This window comes from Sparus aurata, chromosome 19 (genome assembly GCF_900880675.1).
Source record: "Sparus aurata chromosome 19, fSpaAur1.1, whole genome shotgun sequence".
NCBI lineage: Eukaryota > Metazoa > Chordata > Actinopteri > Spariformes > Sparidae > Sparus > Sparus aurata.
The window spans coordinates 30413753-30419044 of record NC_044205.1 but is presented as its reverse complement, the minus strand read 5'-3'; the positions used below and the strand labels follow the sequence as shown (position 1 = coordinate 30419044).

The window sequence follows — 5292 nt, the reverse complement described above, 5'->3', positions numbered from 1 at the left end:
TACACTACACACCAGAACTCTACACTACACACCAGAACTCTCTCTACACACCAGAACTCTCTACACACCAGAACTCTACACTACACACCAGAACTCTACACTACACACCAGAACTCTCTCTACACACCAGAACTCTCTACACACCAGAACTCTCTCTACACACCAGAACTCTACACTACACACCAGAACTCTCTACACACCAGAACTCTCTCTACACACCAGAACTCTCTCTACACACCAGAACTCTCTCTACACACCAGAACTCTCTACACACCAGAACTCTCTACACACCAGAACTCTCTACACACCAGAACTCTCTACACACCAGAACTCTCTCTACACACCAGAACTCTCTACACACCAGAACTCTACACTACACACCAGAACTCTCTACACACCAGAACTCTCTCTACACACCAGAACTCTCTCTACACACCAGAACTCTCTCTACACCAGAACTCTCTACACACCAGAACTCTCTACACACCAGAACTCTCTCTACACACCAGAACTCTCTACACACCAGAACTCTCTACACACCAGAACTCTCTCTACACACCAGAACTCTCTACACCACCGCACCAGACTCCTCTAACAACACAGAAACTCTCTCTACGTACACAACCAGAACTCTCTACACCATAACTTCTCACACAACCGAACTCTATCTACACACCAGAACTCTCCTACCACAACACCAGAACCTCTACACACCATAACTCTACACTACACCACCATAACTCTCTACACTACAGAACTCTCTCTACACCAGAACTCTCTACACAACACCAGAACTCGCTACACACCAGAACTCTCTCTAGCACACACCGAGAACTCTACACTACACAACCAGAACTCTCTACACACCAAGAACTCTCTACACACCAGAACATCTCTGCTACACACACAGAACCAGAACTCTCTACACTACCCAGAAACTCTCTACAACACCAGAACTCTCTCGACACACCAGAACTCTCTACCCACCAGAACTCTACACTACACACCAGAACGGCGACACTACACACCAGAACTCTCTCTACACACCAGAACTCTACACTACACACCAGAACTCTCTACAACCACACCAAGAACTCCTCTACAAAACCAGAACTCTCTCTACACACCCAGAACTCTCTACACACCAGAACTCTCTCTACACACCAGAACTCTCTACACACCAGAACTCTCTCTCGGGACAACAACGTTTTGAGCTGAATTGGATCAGAACTTCCAGCCTCTCTGCTGTTCCCAGGACAGTTTGTTTATAATGAGAGCAGATTATCGGTCCAACATCGCCGTCAAATGTTCCCTCGCAAAACACCAAAACACTCAGAGAGGCCGAGCCGCCGCTCCGTTCGGGTTTCACACACGAGAGATCACGTCAGAACCGTTCATGTCTGAGGAGTTTGGCGGATACAGACGAGGTCCGAGAGTTCTGACCTTCCTGCAGGCCGTCTGTCGCTGTGTGACCACGATTTACTCTTACATCTTCTCTGTAGCTGCAAAGCTAAAGTGTTAGCATGCTAACGTCTGGAGACGCCGTAAATAACGTCTTTAAAAACTCCAGCGACGAGCTGCACTCGACCACACGGAGAGCTGCAGACTGTTGACTCACAGCAGGACTAACTCCTCTGACGGGTCAGCACCAACAATCAGAACTATTTGATTTGGTGGCGAGCGACACCAACAGAACAACACGTCACATAAACTCTGAAAAATGATCGTTTTAAAAGCCGAAACTGTGAAATAAAGTTGAGAAACAGATTCTGATCTTTTCTCTGGTTGTTTCTACAACATGAGAGACGATGACGAGTTCAAGAACCTTCAGAACCACAGTGACCCAGTGACGGTCATCTGAACATCTGCAGGTCCACTGCTAACAGGAAGTGCTAACAGGAAGTGCTAACAGCTGATTGTGCAGAGTTGTGATGAGGATGTTTTTTGGTTGTTTCTCTGTTTAAATCAACTGTCAGCTGCTTCAGCTGAATGTTTGTCGATGGTGAAACTTCACCTGATAACGAAGATGAAGCGCTGATTAATGTACGACGACCCGTTTCCTGCTGCCGCTCTGCTGCGTCACGTTCACACAGATGCTCTCTCTCACTGGGAGTCTCCCAGCAGAACCAGTTGGGTTCTGGGATGTGGTTTGAGCAGAGCCGAGCTGCAGGAGTCATTCAGGGACAGTTCATGTTGAGATGCTCTCTAATTCTCTCTCTTCTCCTCCTCTGTGTCTCTTTCCCACCGATCCTCCCCCTCTGTTTGAACTCGTCTGTATTTAGCGAAGCCGCCGCTCGCTGCCTTCCTGTCCTCCCTGATTCCTCCCACAGGGACGACACGGCACACAGATGTCTCACTCTGAACTTTTTTCACCGCACCACAAAAATCACTCATCTCAAAACCCTGAAGTCAGACGGACAAAACTCTGACTCACAGTCGGACAAAATAAAACTACTTTTAAAACTACTACGTATCTGCAGATAAACAATAACGTCCTGCAGGGATGATGTGTTTTTGTAGCTAGCTGAAGTTAGCATCGCCCTGGCAGACAATATCCTGAAGGTTCTGATCCGTCCAGGTTCTGTTGATCCAGATAATCTCCACAGATGAACTCCACTCTGTGATGTGTGAAGCTAAATTAACTGTGTAGCAGTAAGAAGCTAATGCTAGGCTACAAACAGACGACATCACGGTCACATGACTGAAACGTCTCCACCACTAAGAGTCTTACTGCACAATTACTATCCAGGTTTTCTATAAACTGATCAATGTACAAGTTGTAAAGTCAGAGTTAGAACAGTGTGTAACTAAAGTGGCCTGTAAAGACGGACTAGTGAGTAGATGAGTCTCCGTGTTCGCTGTGAGGACGTTTAATGTCCCCGACAACCTCTACAGATGCTAACATTAGCACGTGTAAACGACTAAATGAGAAATAAGTAATTAATAACAGTTTTAAGTTTCTGTTAAATCTCAAGTTTTAGCATCAAACTCTGACAGGAATCTTTAAAAACACCAAAAATGTTGTTTCATGTTTCAAACAGCTGCTCACGTTAGCTTCAGTCCAACAGTCAGGACATCGTGACCTTTGACCTGAATCAGTGTGTTCAGGTTTGTGTGTCAGCGCTCGGCGGTCTGGACTCAGTCTGTAGTTGTTTACTATGGAGTGATTCATCTGTGCAGACATAGAGCATCTTTGGCGGCCGGTCACACATCAAAGCAGAGCCAAACGATGTGGTGGGACGACGGCGGCTAAAACGAGCCTCCGGGGGCTCCGACGGCCCGGCGACTGCACGGACACGGCCGTTAACACGCTATAAACACGCTAAGGCCACGTCACAGAAACAGCAGCGACAGACGGCGAGGAGAGAGTCTGCAGCGGAGAGAAGATCGGACCGGAGGAAGAGAAGAAATGTGACTCAAAGCCAAGAAGACAAAGATGAAAAGGAAGAAAAGAGGAAACGTGCTAATTATAGTTTATTTTCCTATCAGACGGAGGTTTGTGTCTTTGTATCAGCTGCACACATTCACTGCTTCCTCTCAGTTGTCAGAAGTCAGTGAACCGGCCCCGAGTTTGTTGCAGGGTCGCTAGTTTGAGTCCCCAGACAGACCCGGCCACCAGAATAGATCCAACAATGACCGGTTTATTCTGTCTGCCAGGGCAGCGAAGGGTAGACCGAGGTTACAGAGAGCAGCACAGAGGGAGATGAAAGTGGATTGTGGAATGTCGCTAATGATGTGTTCAATTAAGTTCAATTAGCCTAATTGTCCTCTGTGTGTGGGGAGAGGCGGAGAGAAGAGGGGAAGATAAACAGGAGACGGAGGAGAGGAATTTAACCAGAACAGGCCGACGGAGGGAAACCGGGCGCACAGATACATATTGTGTCGGAGCTGCTAAACGGAGGTTGACACTTCGTCTCCGCCAAGAATCCCGTCGTCCCTCGGCTCCCTTACTCGTCATCTCCGCCACCCAACATAATTACTGAGGTCCCTGAATGCATCACTTATTCCTAACAAAGCACAGGACCGGCTGGGTGCAAAGTATTCTCACGGCGGGCCGCGTTACATCGAAGAAAAACAACACGTTTTATGAGCTGCAGCGACAAACCGCAGCCTGCTGCTTCTGCTGCACGCAGACTTTTAGCCTCTTTTAGCTCATAGTTTTGGTTTTACAGCATTTCAGAGGTCAGCGAAGTTAAAGTGACCGTGAACAGAAACACTTCACGTGGATTCAGGCAGAACAAGAAGCTGCTCAATGTCAATCATCTCACACGTGTCTGGAAAAAAAACAACAACTGTCAAAGACGACACAGCTAGCTTAGCGTTACCCTGCAGTTAGCTTAGCATTAGCCTCTAGAGTCACCTCCAGACTCCTCCCCCGTGTGATGAGGACGATCAGCTGACCGGTACCAGAGGAACGAGGGTTCGTTTGTGAAACTGGACTAAACCGATAACACCGCCAAAGATCCTTTATTGACTTGTTTGGGAGGAGGGTTCACTCTGCTCAGAAATCTGTATCAAACTGAATTTATCTCGTGTTGTTTATTTGTTGTTTATTGCTAATATTTGTAATGATGCTGTAAAATATCATTTGAAAGAGTTCATCAGGACGTAAAACCAGATGATCCACACCTGAACCCTCTCAGCCAACGGGAGCAAAGGAGGAAGTCAGGTGACGTTACTATAGAGCACCTGAGAGCGTCGGGTCGGGTCGGGTCGGGTCGGGTTCACTGAATGTGGTTATTGTTACTCCAAATGAAAAACTTTTCTCTAAACAAGTTGTTTTTGTGACCAAACTGAATAAAAACTCGCGGTGACTCGTTGACACTAACAAACTTTTGACAAACAAACAAAATGTTTTCATAAAAACGTCAATAGACCGGATCTTTCTGAACCAGAACATTTGGTTTGCGTACAGCCGGAGAGACTGAACTTGATCTGTCTCTGGGTTTCTGGAGGGGTTCTGTGAAGAATCAGTCCAGATCTAAATGGACCTGTGAGTGGTACCTGCAGCTGTTCTACAGCAGGTTCTGAGGCCTCCAGCTCAACAGAATGAAGCGGTCCTAAAAGGGTTCTACAGAATAAAATGGACCTCATGTTAAACTTGAACGGAACGTGTTCTAAAAGTGTTCTAATCGGGTTCTTTATTGGTTTTTCAGTGTCTGAGTGAGAGGAGGAGGTACAGAGGAGTAAAGATGGAGGACTTTCTGCTTCATGATCTTGTTGTTCGGGTCGGTACCGGATGAGACCCGCCTGCTCACCTGGGTGTCATTACGCTGTTCTCACGTTCTGATT

General features: G+C 46.9%; 1 protein-coding gene across 1 annotated transcript in view; it reads right to left on the bottom strand.

Annotated features, from left to right (window-relative positions):
* LOC115569843 (5'-AMP-activated protein kinase subunit gamma-2-like) overlaps positions 1 to 5292 on the bottom strand; it is a 13524-nt gene that overhangs the window by 6840 nt on the left and 1392 nt on the right. The gene's annotated exons all lie outside the window — the stretch shown is intronic.